General features: G+C 42.7%; 2 long non-coding RNA genes across 2 annotated transcripts in view; one reads left to right on the forward strand and one right to left on the reverse strand.

Annotated features, from left to right (window-relative positions):
• The window catches only part of LOC147572036 (uncharacterized), a 271873-nt gene that overhangs the window by 162203 nt on the left and 90895 nt on the right, over positions 1–18775 (forward strand). The window lies entirely within an intron of this gene.
• On the reverse strand, positions 10309–18606 carry LOC147572037 (uncharacterized). Its single transcript, XR_015246496.1, has 2 exons — positions 18201–18606; positions 10309–12886 (listed from the first exon to the last, which is right to left on the reverse strand). It is a non-coding gene; the product is annotated as an uncharacterized LOC147572037 (long non-coding RNA).

An 18775-nucleotide genomic window follows, 5' to 3' on the forward strand; every position in this document is an offset into this window, starting at 1 on the left:
CTCACTAGAAACTGGAATATATTAGCTTTCAAAGTCAAATTCTTTTTCTTTTAAGGTTGTATTTTTTTAAGTTTATTTATTCAGAGAGAGAGAGAGAGAGAGAGAGAGAGCAGGAGGGGCAGAGAGAGAGGGAGAGAGAATCCCAACAGGCTCAGCACTGTCAGCACAGAGCCCGATTCGGGGCTTGAACCCACAAACCGTGAGATCATGACCTGAGCTGAAACCGAGAGTCAGATGCTTAACCAACCGAGCCACCCAGTCACCCCTTTCAAAGTCAAATTCTATCTGTAATCCTCTGCAGTATGCCACTGTGGTTAAAGCATGGGAATTAGAGTCAGAGATGCAGGTTGAGTCTAACCTTGTTCCTCATAAACTTTGTTTCTTAGACAAGTCATTTATCTTTCTATGCCTTGAGTTCTTCATTTATAAATTATTGATATTCAGGATTAATGAAAAAAATCATGTAAGTACTGCTTGTGCACTTTAAAAAGACACCAATTAACATTAGTTGGTATTATAATTACATTTTCTTTGCATATTGACATATTTTATTTTCTCACTGTAAAGTGTAAAAGTACATTTTACCTGAAAGATGAGTTTTAATGTTAATAATGCAATTGAAAATATGTCTGACAATTATTTCATTTTAATTGCCTAACAAAAAATGTGCCTTATATTCACCATAATGAATAAAAACCTATTAATGAATGAGATGTTAAATGAGTCACCAAAACATTTTCGTTTATTGTCTCTCATTGAACCCTATGTCATAAGAAGACTTTTTGATATAGTGAGGGGTCAAAATTTTACACTATTTAAGAATTAATGCCATAGCTGTTCTATTTTTATAATTAAAGATGAATTTTTTTTGTTTACCTCCTGATATACAACTTTTGAATGGCCTGGAATGAGACAAACTTATACTTTGGGTTGAGAAAAAGGATAAAGAGGCTCAATGCTGATGAAAGGAGGAAGCCAGAGAAGAATAGGGAAAATAGGATTAGTTTCTCATTCAAAAGAGGGGCCAAATACTAGAACTTTCCATAGGGAAACTGAAGCACACCTTTCTTTCTGAGATTTGAAAGGAAGAGATGCCCTACATTTAAATATCTAGAGTATATCTTCCATTTAAAAATGAACCTAGCTAATCATCTATCGAGGAAGAAGAGAGTAAAATAGCCTGTGAACAAGTCCTTTTTGTGGTATTAAATGAAACTAATTATAATGAATCTCACGTATCTAATGAGTTTAAGAATTCCCCTTGGAAAAACTGGTCTGCCCTTTATAAAGGAGAGTAGAGAGTCCAATTGCATATAGTAGGGCAGCTCTACTAACTGCATAAATCACACTTATTTAAAGCTTCTGTTCAAAGATTGTTATAATTTTTTAATTATGTATGTAATTATATAAATGTAATTATATAGATATATATATAATGTCAACAAGAAATCTGAGCTATAGTTCTTTGGTAGTCTCCTTGTAGTGACATTCCCCTTTCATTTCCAAACACTGAGTGATGATAATTATTTTTAATTGAAATGAAGAAATTGATTGTAACTATCACAATAACTTGAGGTACTAAGAGGAATTAGAAAATCAGAATTTAAGATCATGATTGCTCATTGACTTTCTTCATAAAGTCACTAGCATTACTTATTACTAAAACTCTTATTTTCTGAGTATTGACTGGGTTCCTGTGATATTTAAGTAGATTATATTAATGATTTTATAATTGTAAGAATTAGAAGTTGATGCTTTTTTCCAATTATTGACAAATATTATTTAAAAAAATATTCCAGTAAACAATAGTTTTATTTTAAATATATGGAACTTAAAAATTATATTTTGAGTAAATAAAGCCATTAGTTTTGAGGAATGATCTATTTTTTTACTAACCTTATTAATGCTGTTTGTTCCAAATCATCTCCATTATGCTAAAAAGCAAGGATTCATTTTTCTATTTTTATGGAGACTGTGTGGAAAGTTTCTATGGGATGGATGGACATTCTCTGAAAAACAAGGAGCCTAGGGACCTGCTTTCCTAAGATGCATTTCCCATCACTGCCACTCATGGTCATCTTGTTGCTAAACCCCAACTGTCCGTTTTCAGAACTCATTTTACAACCTGTTATGAGCATTTGGCACAGTCAATCTCTTCTTTGAGCCACTCGCTACCTATGGCTTCAATGCCACCGCCCTCTCCTAGTTTTCCTCCGACCTCCCTAATCATTCCATATAGATCTTCTGTGTTGGACATTCCTCCTCTTCCAGACATTAGACCTCTTCTTTTGTTCCAGGGGCCCTGCTTGAGGTAACCCATACAGTCTCCTAGAGGGTTGGTGAGATTTGCTATGCTGAGGTAAAATTGCTGAGAAAACTAATGCATCCTATTATTTTGAAAGGCAGCCACAGGCTGACCTAACCTACATTGCCTATATGGAAGGAGATACTCAGAATGCTGTTGTATAGCTGTTTCTTGCTATTTTCTGTATATTCTCCAGAAGAGAGGTGAACTCAGGCTAGAGTTAGCCAACGTGCAAACAGAGATGAAAGGGAATATTGCTATCTGCCTGTAACCTGTAATCTAGACTGATTAAGAATATGACGTTTGGACCATGCAAGGTAGAAAAATCCAACTGTTTCTCTACCTGAAATGCAAGTGGTTACAAGACATGGCTGCAGTCTCCTCAAAAGGAGATTTGACTGTGGCCTCAGGTCTTTTTAAAGCACTTCCTTTAAAAGTTAAGGCAAGGCAGTGGGAAACAGTCTAGCAGCAAAGATCAGATTAAGGACAAAACCTTTCTACCTGCACAGTCACCTCCTGTATACTGTCTCACTTCCTCTCTCCTTTATCTCTGGTTCCAGCCATAGCTATAGTAAAAAAATCCTGTGTAGGGTTTAACTCTCTTTGCCTGACAGCACCCTACCTCAGAGCATGTACTACGTGTTTCTCTTTATCTGCTCCAAGGCTTTTCTAACTCTTTAGCGAGGGACACAGTGGCACCCCCTGAGCACTCATAACTCAGGGAAATTGAGATGACTCTCAACTAATAGGGGATGTGAGCCAGTGGCTGAATGCTTCTTCAGGTCTCCTCAGCCAAAAACTTTTGAGAATCATTTCCTGAGTCTCTTTAGAAAGTCACACATAAAACTAGTCATCTGACATACCCCTCTTGAAACCGCTTTCCTTCCTTCCCTTTTCAGTTACGAGAAACTCCTGCCTGCTCTCTGCCAACACACTCCCAAATAAACTGCTTGCACACAAGAAGAATCTTGGGTCTGTGTTGGATGTGAGAGAGACCTTTGCTAAAACACCACTCGAAACCCTACTTTAATAGGACCTTCAGAGACTTAAGCTGAGATAGAGTGGAATGAGCAGGTACAGAGGTCGGTTGTGGCAATGCCAAAGCCTTGAAAACCTGTGGCTACATGAGAATTTTGGCTATGGTAACCCACACATGGGGCTGACCAAAACAAACCCAACTCTACCAAGTTTTTCAGGGGCTTGTTTTGCAAAGAACCCACAAGCCCGACTGAAATAATGTCTGGTCCCTATCTTGCACCATCAGGAAATGGCCTGTAAAAGTGTCTAAGGATACCATTTTCTTTAAAGTCCATGTCAAAAAATGACTGTGGAGGATAATGGACAAAGAAATCTTTGAGGAAAAGAAAACCAGCAGCTACTAGGTTGGCTTATGAAGGAATTTATTTTACCTATGGAGAAGAGTATGTTTGCTATTGCTGCACAGCAGGGTGTAAAAATTGCTGTGGAACTTTTCTGAGCTTTTATTGCATATTATTTAATTTGGAAGCAGATAACCTTCGTTTGTAGATTACTGGTCCATAAGGAGCTACATTTGTACTTTGTGGAGAGGACTGAATTTTTGAGGGATCCTAGATTTCTTGCTGAATGCACTAATGTGCTGGGGCTTGGTGCTTGTTCCTCTGAAAGAGAGTGAAAATATCTATGTTTTTATATGTTAATAGGAACATTGCTGTACCTTGTATTATTTAATGTTTATTCTTGAGAGAAAGAGAGACAGAGCATGAGTGAGGGAGGAGCAAAGAGAGACGGAAGACACAGAATCTGAAGCAGGCTCCAGGCTCTGAGCTGTCAGCACAGAGCCTGATGCAGGGCTTGAACTCACGAACCATGAGATTGTGACCTGAGCTGAAGTCAGATGCTTAGCCGACTGAGCCACCCAGGCACCCCTTATTTTTATTATTTATATTATCACACTGGAGTTTTGTATTAGGGTGGATTTCTTGTATTGACTTGCTTTTTAACAAGCACTAAAACACTTTCCTATTGAATATGAAACTATTAAAAGAAAATAAAACTTATAGTATTAGCATAGACAAATAATCTTTACCATCTTTTCTCTTTCCTTTATTGTGCTGTTTCAAAGTATGCTTATTTATATAAATATATATTTTATTTAATTGTGAATACTTAGATATATTGTGTTTTATTCCTACCTATTCTAATGGGCAGTCACCATAGTATTTAGATGGATATGTGCACTTACCTTTAAAGCATTGAAAATAACTTTAAATTTTACCTTAATGTAGCTTATTTTTCTTTGTCAAATCAAAATATAAATTTTAGAGAACAATCCTTACTTTACATCTAAAAGCTTGTCAATAGAGCAGAGAAGCATACATGCATTTGTCAATGAATCCTTCACAGGACACATAATTTACATCCTGAAGCAATAAAGGAACTCATTACTGTCTTGATAAATAGATGAATAAAATGTTCTGTTTATTGTTCCTCAGACAAATTCACTGGACCAACAAAAATAACGCTAAAACACACAATTGTACAAATCTTTCTTGAATCAAAATAGAGTTTAAAATTTTTATCAAACTTCTTATTATGCCCTTTGTCAATTATTTCATCACAATTTAAATACTTCTTGATAATCTTGTAAAATAGGTCTGCAAAATTTTATTGCCTTTCTTATAAATAGGAGTCTTTTAAAGACACACAAAGAAAAGTAATATACACAGTAATGTTCAGTAATAGTATGATTTTGCTGATATTGATTTTCCTCAAATATGTTGGATACACTGTATTCAAGTTTTTTCAAAAGGAATAGTTACCATGTATATATTTCACAAATATATTAAAAGGTATTTCTAGGATTAAGTAAAAGAAAACAAGGGGCACCTGGGTGGCTCAGTCGGTTAAGCTTCTGACTTTGGCTCAGGTCATGATCTTGTGGTCCATAAGTTCGAGCCATGCATTGGGCTCTGTGCTGACAGTTCAGAGCCTGGAGCCTGCTTCAGATTCTGTGTCTCCCTCTCTCTGCCCCTCCCCCACTTGCATTCTGTGTGTATGTGTCTCTCTCACTCTCAAAAAAAAAAAAAAATATATATATATATATGTTAAAATAAATAAAGGAAAACAATGGAAAGAATTAAACACTGATTTTTTTAAAATTTACATTTCAAATTTTAGTATGCAGATAACTTATTGCAATTATTAGGAAAAATTATAGCTATATTTGTAAATTTCTTATAAGTGTCATTTTGGGGGGAAAATGTGGCCAAGCATAATTTTGGAAGTATTTGGAAGATTATTCTGATTATAGTTTTTTTACAATATTATTTCAAAATGAATATCTGCATGTCAATGCACTAAAAAAATTTTTTAAGTTATCCTTACGTGCAGTGTGGTGTAAACTCATGACCCTGAAATCAAGAGTTGCATACTCCACCAACTGAGCTAGCCAGGCACCCTTGGATATTAATACATTTTTTAAAAGTAAGAACAATATCGTACCTTGCAATATTGCTTTCATAGTCTTGACAACTCTAAGACTTTATTATTGTTAAGGTTCTTAGAAACGTAGATACCTTCCAGCATATTTTATTTAGCTGTCAACCTCCATTGGATAGACATTTCTGTTCATTATACTCTTTATAATTTTTCAAGTATTTACATGTGATGGTTAACTTGACTGGTCTATGGGATACCTAGGTAGCTGATAGAACATCTAGGTATGTCTGTGAGTGTGTCTAGAATACCTTACCATTTAAAGCACTAGACTGAGTAGAAAAGATTACTCTCATCAATGTGGGTGGGCATAATCCAATCCGTTGAGGGCCTGGATAGATCAAAAAGGCAAAGGAAGTGCAAATTTGCTCTCTGATTGAACTGGGACATCATCTCCTGTCCTCAAACATCTGTGCACCTGGTTCTCAGGCCTTTGGACTCAGGCCGGGGCTTACATCATTGGCAGCGGGTCTCCGGGCCTTTGAGTTTGAACTGGAAATACAACATTGGCTTTCCTGGGCATCCAGCTTGCAGCAAACTGCAAAGTGTGGGACCTCTCAGCCTTCATAATCATGTGAACCAATCTCTATTTAAATATATATATAAATATATGTGCATATATATGTGTATATATATATAATATATATATTTATATTATATATGTTTTATCAATACATACCAATATCTTATTGGTTCTGTTGCTCTGGAGAACTCTGACTAATACAGATTTTGTTACCAAGAGTGGTTCTAGAAGAATGGAATTTTAAGGATGAATTTTCTGAATTGGTTCTGGAGTTTCTGGAATTATCTCTCTAATCTGTTTACATTTAAAGATACTAATGAAATTATTTCCAGCAGTAAAGAGAACTGATAATTCATGGCTTGAACTGTTTAGAAATATGCAGTATATCTGCATTGGTTACTCCTAATCAACCACTTATAAGAAGCAAGGAACCTTGGGGCGCCTGGGTGGCTCAGTAGGTTGGGCGTCCGACTTCAGCTCAGGTCACGATCTTGCGGTGTGTGAGTTTGAGCCCCGCGTCCGGCTCTGGGCTGATGGCTCAGAGCCTGGAGCCTGCTTCCGATTCTGTGTCTCCCTCTCTCTCTGCCCCTCCCCCGTTCATGCTCTGTCTCTCTCTGTCTCAAAAATAAATAAAGGTTAAAAAAAAATTAAAAAAAAAAAAAAGAAGCAAGGAACCAAGTAACTCCATATACGATACTTCTGAACATTTTGGAAAACTAAAAAATATAGTGATATTGATTGGTTGTTCCCAATGCCTCTGGACAAAGTGTTGAAATAAAAGAATGAGCTCAGTTATTTGAATTCCCAGTTTAAGCCACAGCAATGGCCTAAGAGCTTCCTTGTGTGCTCTGAGGGAGACCCTTATCTTTTGTAACCACAGGGCTGAAATAGCTGAAAACAGAATGCATGATCTGTCTTGTTGTCGTTTTTTTTAAGTTTATTTTGAGAGAGAGCATGGGCACGCACAGGCAAGTGAGCGCAAGTTAGGAAGGGGGAGTGAGAGAGAGGAAGAGAGAATCCAAAGCAGGCTCTGTGTTATCAGTGTGGAGTCCAACTGGGAGCTCCATCTCATGACCCATGAGATCATAACTTAAATGGAAACCAAGAGTCAGAGGCTTAACCAACTGAGCCACCTAGGTGCCACATGATCTCATTTGTGACTGGCTGAATTACAATGTAACTTGAGCTTCTACCTCAGAGTGTCTACTGTTAAAGTGAGGGCATTGATTGAGAAAAAAAAAAATAGGATTTTTAAGTTGTGTTGGAGATATGTGGGAAGACCAATATGAAGCTGGGGACCATGAATCCTAAATTATGATAGGTAGTCTTTGCATGTGGAAGAGGTCTCCCCATCCCCAGTGCAGGGGGCATCCCCGCCCATAGTGGTACAAACCTTTCCATCTCTTTGTGAGGGCATTAATTCTGCATTGCCTGAGGAAACAGTAATACCCTCTCCTGAGGCAGTTGCTATGCAAAACAATTCTGATTCTCTTCAAAATGTACCCACACCATCACTGTATGCTTCTAAACGTATAACTAGTATTTTTTTTTTTTTTTAAAGGTCCAAATGCAGTCGTTTTAGGACAGCAAACCTAGACTTAATTATAGGAATGTGACCTTTAACCAGTCTGGAATTTCCTGATCTTAGTAGTAAGATAATCTACATGATAGACAACCTTCCTCCTTCCTCCAAAGGAAGGTGACCTGGCCTGAAATAATCTTGTCTTTTCTTTTTCTAATGACATTTTGTTCTTCCCCATTTCTGCCTATAAAAAGTCTTCCGTTTCATACAACTACATGGAGGTCCTCTCCACTTTCTAGGTGGGATGCTGCCCAATTCATGAATTATTGCATAAAGCCAAGTAGATTTTCAAATTCACTCATATGAATTTTGTTTTTTAACACTAGGCTCAAGTCCCAACATTTTCCTAAAGGTGAGGCACAGTGTGACTCATAAAGAGATGAGCTACTCTAAAATAATTACTTGAGTTTTCCAACTTATATAAGCAGAAATCTGGAGAACATGTGTGGGAATGAATGTAAGCCTAGGGGCCATGTCTGTATTGTTTACTGTTTAATTGCCAGTACGTAGCATTGTCTCCAGAACAGAAAAGATACCCAATAAGTATTCTAAAGTAATTGAGTGGTTGCTAAAAAATTCTTGTTGACATTTTTCATATAGATAAGTAGAAAGATAAGTAGGTAGATAGATAGATAGATAGATAGATAGATAGATAGATAATATAAAAAAAGGAAGAAACAGTGGGGCTTTCTTATCTGCTTGTTTAGATGTGGGGAATAAAGGACAAAGAAAGCTGTAGGTCTTGAGAGCTGTCAGCAATCCAACGTAAAAAATGGCGTTAGGCTGTTTATTACATGTGTTTATTTTTATGATAATTATTTTAGTATTCATTGCTCTCACTTAACCTACAGTACTACAAGGGCAAATACCACTACTCTGCTTCCAAGCACCAATTGTAGTATATAGCATAGATTAGGTTCTCAATAATGTTTAATAAATGAATAAAACAACTAATAGTAGTATGTACATCTAACAGCAAAATGGCTCTATAGCAATTTTATAGGAGTTACTTCACGAGTGATTAATAAGATAATTACATGCCAAATGAAGCTTTTATTATTAAAAAAGAATCTGTTGTGAATGCATGAAAAATGTAACTACAGGCCAAGAAGTACAAGCACACACAGACACACAGACACACACACACACACACACACACGCACATAAATATTGATTGATTGTTGATTGGTTGAATGAATGATTCATTTAAAAGAGGTTTTCTTGGAGTGGAAGCCCAGAGAAGTAAGATGTACTGATGTGGAAATGGAGAGACTTGAGGTCTGATTTCATTTGTCACTAATTACTTGGCAGAAGTGAACAAGTCACTTAATTTCTTGGTTACTGTTTATTTACTTATGACAAAAATGGGCTGGGATTAATGATTTCTAAAATGTGTTGAAATTCTCAATTCCTATGAATTTTTCTGACTCTTCAGTTTTGACCCTCACTTACATTGTAAGAAGTAGAACGACCTTGAATGGTTTAGGGTCAGTAAAAAATGTTTTTACTGCCTTGAGGTGTAAGTGGTTCTTATTACTGATCCATGTTGGAGCTGCCTTGTATGGCAGAGAGGCTGTGGTGGTTTATGAATTGATCTTGTCTGGGCAGATTTACTACTGTGTATTTTATTGATTTTTCCATTCAGTAAACTTGCTAAACCAGGTAATTGCCCAAACTCAGAATTGGATAAACTAAAAAACTCCCAGGTTGAAAACAGTTCCTAAAAGGAATATGGAGTTAGAATGAATAAACCAAAACTTCATGGAAAAGAGACAAAAAGCAAGATCTCACTTCAAAATTCTTGTCACACTTAAAAAAAGCTTTAATTGAAAAAAAATGCATATATATGTGTACACACACATATACATACATATACACACAAGTTATAAAGTATAGCTCAATGTGACTTCACAGAATATTATCAGGACCCTAGAAATTTCTGTTGTGTCTCTTTATAATCACTTTCTTTTAAAGTAAAAATAATGTCCTTGTCATTGTATCCATATTGAAGATCAATTTACCACCAATAACATATTTTTAAATTATTAATTTCTCTAAAAATAGTGGCATAGTTAGTGGTGAGAGTTTTTGGGGGGGTGACAGTGGGGTTCATGGGCTCTGGAGCAGACAACCAAGAAAGAATTCTTTGAGACGTCTTGGGTGCAAAAAGGTGATTTTATCGAAGTATGGGGACAGGACCCGTGGGCAGGAAGAGCTGCTATCTCTGAGAGTATAGCTACCACTGTACTACTGATGTGAATGGGGAAACTGGTAGTGAATTTAGCACAATCCACACTGTATGATTGTGTGGATGAGAAACATAAGACACAAAGTCATTAAGGTGAATATGGGAAGTAGATTTGATATGCCCTGATTCGAGAGACACCCCCCCCCCCGAAAACAAACCACCAGAGTCCAGAATCAAAGCCAAGCGGCAAGGGTCGTTTATTGCAGGTTCGAACCCGGTCCTCCGCGCACTCGTTGCCGGTGACGCTAAGAGGCCCCGAGCGAGGATCTTACAGCTTCTTTTATAGACAGGCACAAACAAGTTAGGGATTTTTTGCAGTTACAGAGCTGTTATTGGTTGACATTTAAATTTGAACACTCAGCAGAACTTGATTGGTTCCTGCCTTTTTTTCAAACCACTCAGCAGAACTTGATTGGTTCCCGCCTTTAGGTCAGACCACAACCGGGCACGCCCTGGCTGGTTTTGGGAACGGCGGGGGGGAGGTCTTTTCTTTGCAGTTGTGAGTACACCTGGTAATTTTTCTCTTAGTCTCTCATTCCCCCCTTTCTTTGATGCCTTAAGAGCCAATCTTGGATCTTATGTGTCTGACTCAAATGTTTTGGTAATGATAGGTTGGTATTGGGTCCTAAGGACCATCAGTTGGATCGTGTTAACTCGGTCTTTGATAAAGGCAACGAGTTTATTAATAATATAAGGCCCGAAGGTGAGGAAGAGAAGGAGGAGTATAAGGGGCCCAGCTAGAGCAGAAAGCAGGGTGGCTAGCCATGGGGACTGACTGAACCAAGACTCAAACCAGCCTTGTTGTTGTTCTCGTTCACGCTTCCGTTTGGCCAGGCCTTCTCTAACTTTAGCCATGGACTCTCGGACTACTCCGGTATGGTCAGCATAAAAACAACATTCTTCTCTTAAGGCTGCACACAAACCTCCCTGTTGGAGGAAGACTAGATCTAGCCCCCTTCGGTTCTGTAGGACCACTTCAGAAAGGGAGGTCAGAGATTTTCCGAGGTGCGAGATTGAGTCCTCAAGTCTGGCTATATCCTCATCGATGGCTGCCCTTAGGCTATTGAACCCCCGGTGCTGGATGGCTAGTGATGAGATCCCTGTTCCTGCCCCTATGGTACTGAGGCCAAATAAGGTGGCCAAGGTTATGGCCGTAAAGGGTTCCCATTTTGTTCTTATTGACTCTCTTGCTTCTGTCCCTTCTGTCCACAGATCATATACAACATTTTCTCGGTGGTAAATAACCTTCGGAAATACTAATACCATGATACAATATTCGGTTGACGAATTAAAAACATTTCTGTTAACACATGGGGTGAGCCCTGTTCTTAGAACAAATCCACCAACTGTCAGGAGCTGGAATTATCCATTTAGATTCATCTATAGAGTAATTAGTCGGGGCACAGAGCTGGATATGGCTAGAGGGGACCTTTCCTATACAAGTCCCATTGCCAGTGACCGCTTGCAGTGTGAGGCCGGGGCCCTTTCGATTCCACTTGCAAGCTGCTGGCGACTCTTCTCCTGATTGTGAAAAAGGGGCAGCTAGACCTATGGCTTCGTAGAAGGGGGGTTTTATATCATAACATAGACAGCAGGCCCTTGTTGCCTCAGGGTCCGATCGGTTTAAGGCCTCATACGCTGCTGTTAGCAATTTCCATAGGGAGTCTATGCCTTCTGGTTCTGATTTTCTCGGACAGCTTGTGCTTTTACTCCTGGGGTAAGGATGGGGGTCCTGCTGGAGGGAGTAGTGGAGATCTGCCCGGGGATAAGCTTATCTGTTTTTTGTTTTTTTTTTTCAATACCTGATTTGGCCCCACTGGTTGTACAAGAGGGGAGACTTTTAATTTTATTTGAATGGCAGTCCCAAAGAGGGGACGTTGATATAAGTAGAGTCCCCAAGTGAGTCCTGAGACCCACCGCCTGTCCTTTTTCCCCTTCTCTGTAAATCTTACACGAATAAGGTTACAGTTTTCATCGTACCTGGTGCAGGTACATGGTTGGACATAGGACATTTCAATAAATTGGGGTTTTACTTCCCACTTCCATTCCCCATCATTGGGGACACAACTCCAGGCTGCACAATAGAGGGTTTCAAACCCTCCACATGTGCGCCTCATCTCCCTCGTCCTAAATCCCGGACATGCATAAAATCCATTTCTACTTATTGATACCCTCCTTTGTAGTTGCCTCCATTTACCTCCTTCCATTTCTTCTAATGGACTAACTTTTTCTAAATTAAAATATAAATCTGGCCACCAGGTGTTTAATGGGGCAGTTCCTAGGGTTTTGTTGTAGATTTCATGAGTCTCTAAGTTAGTAATTTCCCATGTCAAATTATAGGGGGTGTGGGGGTTTGGATTTACAGACAGAATTTGCAGAACAATCAAGAGGAGGGCAAGTACCATAGTTACGGCTCAGTCCGTTGGCGGCGTAGGGTCAATTTTAAAGGATTGTCCTCAGTCCAGTCAACAGTCCAGGTTGTCTTTGAGGGTCCAATGAGGTCTGAGAACGGGTCCACCGGTTTGGCGTGGGTGTAATGGATCCAGGCGGCAATTCCGTCTACTTTGATGGCCATAGGCGTTGTCAGGATGACCTGGAAGGGTCCTTTCCACCTGGGTTCCAGAGTCTCCTGCCGATGACGTTTGACGAGGACCCAATCCCTGGGTCGGAATTGATGAGGAATAGGTGGGGGTCCAGTTTCATAAAGTTATTTTAATTTGGGCCATACATCTTCATGGACCCTCTGCAAGGCTTGTAGGGAGAGCAAGAGTTCAAGACCATTATCGTTCTCAGTTTTGACAAGGTCATCTTTTAGGTTAGGGATGATGGGGGGGTGGTCTACCATGCATTATTTCATAGGGTGTGAGTCCCAGTTTGTATGGGGAGTTACGCACCCTGAACAGAGCGTAAGGGAGAAGGACTACCCAATTAGCACCAGTCTCCATGGTCAATTTGGTTAGGGTCTCTTTTAATGTTCTGTTCATTCTCTCTACCTGTCCTGAACTTTGGGGTCGGTATGCACAATGTAATTTCCAATCAGCCCCAAGTATGGAAGCCAGTCCCTGACTTACCTTAAAGATGAATGCAGGTCCATTGTCTGACCCTATCATTACTGGAAAACCATACCTGGGCAGGATTTCTTCTAGGATCTTTTTGGCTACAATCTGCGCCATTTCATTCTTGGTTGGAAAGGCTTCAGTCCGTCCTGAAAAGGTATCTACAAAAACTAGCAAATACTTATGTCCATATTTTCCTGGTTTTACCTCAGTGAAATCTACTTCCCAATAGGTCCCCGGTCTGCTCTCTCTTCGTCTTACCCCTGTTGTCTGAGGATTGCTACTAGCATTGTTGAGTTGGCACACTGTACATTTAGTGACTACTTGATCGACCTTATCAGAGACATTTCTGATTTTTAGTCCAGTCTGTCTCAGTAAGTCCAACATTCGCCGGGAACCTAAGTGGGTGCTGCAATGGATCCGCTCTAGAACTTGCCATCCTAGTTTATCTGGGAGTATAATGCTGCTTTTGGAGTCTCTCCACCAGCCATCTTTGATTCGGGTCATAGGAAGTTTACTCATCCATTGAATGTCGCTTTCTGAATACTCAGGGCTGGGGGGCAATTCCCGGGGCCCAGGGTCTGGCAGCTGTAGGGTCAGTAATTGCGCTGGGGGCCGAGCTATGTTTTTTGCAGTCTGATCGGCCAAATTGTTGCCCCGGGAAACTGGGTCGGTTGTCTTCTGGTGTCCTGGGCAATGCACAATCGCTAGCTTTTTGGGTTCCCATAAGGCTGCTAGCAGGGCTAGAATCTCTTCTTTATTTTTGATGTCTTTCCCTTCAGCTGTGAGGAGCCCCCGTTCTCTGTATATCGCCCCATGTACATGAGCAGTGGCAAAGGCATATCGGCTATCAGTGTACACGGTTAGCTTGCGGTCTCTTCCTAATTTTAGGGCCTGGGTTAAGGCTATTAGTTCAGCCTTCTGGGCCGAGGTTCCGGGGGGTAGGGCTTCTGCCCAAACCACCTCGGTTTCTGAAGTTACGGCCGCCCCTGCATACCTTTGTCCCTGGTGAACGAAGCTGCTTCCATTGGTGAACCAGATGGCGTCCGCATCCGATAATGGTTGGTCCTGCAAGTCCTCCCGGACCCCATAAACTTGAGCCAGTATGTCGGCGCAGTCATGAAGTGGGGTTCCCATGTCCGGGTCTGGCAGCAGTGATGCTGGGTTCAGGGCTGTTGAGGGGGTGAAGATGACCCTGAGGGGGTTCAACAGCAGTCCCTGGTAATGAGTGAGTCGGGCATTGCTCAGCCATTGGTCAGGCGGCTGCTTGAGGATGCCGTCGATGGCATGCGGGGTGGTGACTTGTAGCTCTTGGCCCATGGTCAGCTTATCAGCGTCCTTTACCATTAGGGCAGTGGCTGCAATCATCCAGAGACAGGGTGGCCATCCGGCGGCCACTGGATCTAGCTTTTTAGACAGATAGGCTACTGGTCTGCGCCAAGGGCCCAAATGCTGGGTTAGCACCACCTTAGCTATGCCTCGGTTTTCATCTACATATAGGTGGAAAGGTTTGGAGACATCGGGGAGTCCCAGGGCAGGTGCTGATAGCAGAGCAGTTTTAATTTGTTGGAAGGCCTGTTTGGCTTCTTCCGTCCAACTAAAGGGCTGTTGATCTTTTGTTGCCTGGTATAAAGGCTTTGCTAATTCAGCAAACCCTGGCATCCATAGTCTGCAGAACCCAGCTGACCCTAGGAATTCCCTCACCTCTCGTGGTGTCTGTGGTCTGGGAATACGAAGGACAGTCTCCTTCTGGGCATCCGTTAGCCAGTGTTGCCCCCCTCTCAGTAAGTAACCCAGGTAAGTTACCTCTGACTTGCAGATCTGAGCCTTCTTTGCTGAGGCGCGGTAGCCTAAGGTTTCCAGAGTTCGCAGGAGACCTTCGGTTCCCTGGATGCAGGCTTCCGGTGTCTTGGCAGCTATTAAGAGATCATCAACATATTGTAGGAGAGTTATATTAGGGTGTTGTTGTCTGTACTCACTTAAATCTTCGTGTAGAGCCTCGTCGAACAGGGTCGGAGAGTTTTTGAATCCTTGTGGCAGTCTGGTCCAAGTGAGTTGGCCATTTATGCCCCTGTCTGGATCTGTCCACTCGAATGCAAATAGCTCTTGACTTTTAGGCACTAGTGGTAGGCTGAAAAAAGCATCTTTTAGATCCAGAACAGTATACCATTGTTTTTCTGGGCTGAGGGCGCTCAAGAGAGTATAGGGGTTAGGAACGGTTGAATTTATGTCCATCACCTGCTTATTGACTTCTCTCAGGTCCTGCACTGGTCTGTATTCCCCGCTGTTGGGTTTGTGCACGGGCAGCAGGGGGGGTATTCCATGCTGAGTGGCAGGTGCGTAGGACCCCAAAGTCAAGGAGGCGGCGGATATGCGGTGTGATGCCATTTTTGGCTTCCGTGGGCATCGGGTATTGGCGCACGTGGATGGGGTCCGTCCTGGGCTTGACCTCTATAAATAGGGCTGGGCGATGTTTTGCCAGCCCCATACCACCCGTTTCTGCCCATGTGTCTGGGAAGCGTTGAAGCCAGGGCTCGATACCCTGATCCACAGGAGTGGGTTTCTGATGGAGCCTGTATTCATCTTCCAGTCTCACAGTGAGTACAGATAAGGGTTGGTTGTGAAAGTCAGTCACTGTGGGTCCCCCTGGTTGGAAATGAATTTGGGCCCCCATTTTGGTAAGCAAATCCCTCCCCAACAAGGGGTAGGGGCTGTCAGGAATGACCAGGAAGGAGTGGGTTACCTTCCCATTTCCTAAGTCCACAGTCCTCTGAGTTGTCCAAGGGTACTTCTTTATTCCGGTGGCCCCTTGTACCCAGGATGATTTTTCAGATACTTTTCCATGGGGCTTGACCAGAACTGAGTGCTGTGCCCCAGTATCAACTAGGAACTGGACTGGGGTCCCCTCCACTTGCAATGTTACCCTAGGTTTGGGGAGGGGATCCGAACCCCGTCCTCCCTATTCTGTATCTTGGGTAAACAGTATGGGGGCTATTTTAGGCTGCCATTGTCCTTGGCTGGGGCGGGGTTGTTTCTTCTTGGGGCATTCTCGTATCTAATGGCCTTTTTCTTTACAACAGGCTCATTGATCTTTATCTAAGTGCCGCCTGGGAGGGCGTGTTGTTTGAGAGCCTTCTGGGGGTGGCTGTTCTTTCTGGACTATAGCGGCCAGGACTTTAGTCATTTTCTCTGTGGCCTTGATCTGTCTCTCTTCTGGGGCGTCCCTGTTGTTGTAGACCCGTTGTGCTATACGGAGCAGATCCTGGATCTGTTTACCTTCTAAATCCTCTAGCCTTTGGAGTTTTTTTTTTTAATGTCAGGAGCTGATTAATTTACAAAGGACATAATGACAGCAGCCTGGTTCTCAGGGACTTCTGGATCCATGGGGGTAAACTGCCTAAAGGCTTCCATTAATCTCTCTAAGTAAGCAGCTGGACTCTCTGCCTTTCCCTGTACGACCGAATATACCTTAGCCAAATTGATGGGCTTGCGAGCTGCAGCCCGGAGACCCGCCATCAGAGTCTGGCGATAAATGAGTAGCCTTCCCCTACCTTCTGCCGTGTTGTAGTCCCATTCGTCCTGTGGAGGTCTGGTTAGGGGGAGAGCCGCATTAATGAGGTCAGGGTTAGATGTCGGCTGACCGTCGTCTCCGGGAACCAGCTTTCTTGATTCTAATTGGATCCTCTCTCGCTCCTCTGTAGTGAACAGGATGCAGAGGAGCTGCTGACAGTCGTCCCAGGTGGGCTGGTGGGTGAACATGACACTGTCTAAAAGAGCTATTAGGTCTTTAGGGTTATCAGAGAATCGAGCGTTCTGTGTTTTCCAGTTGTAAAGGTCACTGGTGGAAAAGGGCCAATACTGGAGTTGGGGGTTGCCTGTTTCATCTGGGGGTCCTATTTCCTGCAGGGATAGGGCCACAGTGGAGTCGGGGAGGCGAGGGTTTGGCTCACGCTGGGTGCGTCCGCGGGTTCCGACGGCTGGCCTCTCGCGGTTGGTTTCATTTTCAATGGGGCCCTGCGCGGCTGCTGCCTCCCGTCCTCCTGGTTCCGGCACAGCTGCCGCTTCCCGTCCTCCCAGTTCCCCTAGGGGGGCAACTAGCGGGGCGACTGGTGGGGCGGCTGCTGCGGGCAGGGCCTGGGGTATGAGGGGAGGGGGATGATAGGGTGGAGGGTTTAGGGATAGTAGGTCCTGACTATTGGGCAATATGGGATACAAGGGCGCGGCTGGTGTCCTTGATTTTGGGGGATCTGCAGGCCGTATGGCAAGGACCTTACACGTTCCCGAGGATAGGAAGGGGGCCAACCAAGGGGGTGGATTTTCCACTAAATTCCGCCATACAAGAATGTAGGGAATCTGATCCGGGTGCCCCTCGCGACCCGGTAGAAAAATCTTTGACTTCACCTTAGCAATTATAGGGAGGCAAAAAGTTCCTTCGGTTGGCCATCCAACGCCGAAGGTTGGCCATTTGGAGTGGCAGAGGGTTATTAATTTTCCCCTCTGGATGTCTAGACTCAAATTCTGTCCTCTGGTTCTAACATCCCTGAAGTTAGCAACGAGGAGAGAAAGGGGAGTGCTTTGAGATAGGCCCATCTGTATCCTGGAGGTGGAGGAAAGGATTAAAAGGAGAAACAGTAAAGTTATGAGGATTTCTGGCTGGGCTGGGCCAGGCCAGGTCACCTGCGAAAGAGAAGGGGTTTAACACTTAAAGGTTATAGAATAGAGAACACAACACTTAGATCGCTAGCGCATTTCGGGTGTCTGTCACCCGGACAGAAGAATTCCGATGGGCCCAAAAAAGTGCCCCAGACGGGTGCCAGTCACCCGAACAGAAGAATTCTGATGGGCCCAAAAAGGTGCCCCAGACGGGTGCCAGTGGACGTCTCCTACTGGACCCGACTGACTGCCCTATAGCGCGCCCGCCAGGGCTGTGTCAGTCCCCGATACAGATCCCGCGCGGAAGAGCCAGAAACGAACAGACAAACACAAATGGACAGAGCCGGCTCACTTACCGATCGGTCTCAGGGACGACCCGTTGACTTGGGGTCTGGTGGGCTTGGGGGATCCCGGACGAGCCCCCAAATGATATGCCCCAATTCGAGAGACTCCCCAAAAACAAACCACCAGAGTCCAGAGTCAAAGCCAAGTGGCAAGGGTCATTTATTGCAGGTTCGAACCCGGTCCTCCGCGCACTCGTTGCCGGTGACGCTAAGAGGCCCCGAGCGAGGATCTTACAGCTTCTTTTATAGACAGGCACAAACAAGTTAGGGATTTTTTGCAGTTACAGAGCTGTTATTGGTTGACATTTAAATTTGAACACTCAGCAGAACTTGATTGGTTCCTGCCTTTTTTTCAAACCACTCAGCAGAACTTGATTGGTTCCCGCCTTTAGGTCAGACCACAACCGGGCACGCCCTGGCTGGTTTCGGAAACAGCGGCGGGGGGGGGGGTGTCTTTTCTTTGCAGTTGTGAGTACATCTGGTAATTTTTCTCTTAGTCTCTCAGATTCATGTCATGAGCACGCTATGAAGGTGCACACACTAGTCGTGTCTTTACACAATGTCGGCTGTATTCAGTCATAAAGCAA

Source organism: Puma concolor, chromosome F2 (assembly GCF_028749965.1).
Source record: "Puma concolor isolate L17-30 chromosome F2, mPumCon1.1.hap2, whole genome shotgun sequence".
Classification (NCBI taxonomy): Eukaryota; Metazoa; Chordata; class Mammalia; order Carnivora; family Felidae; genus Puma; species Puma concolor.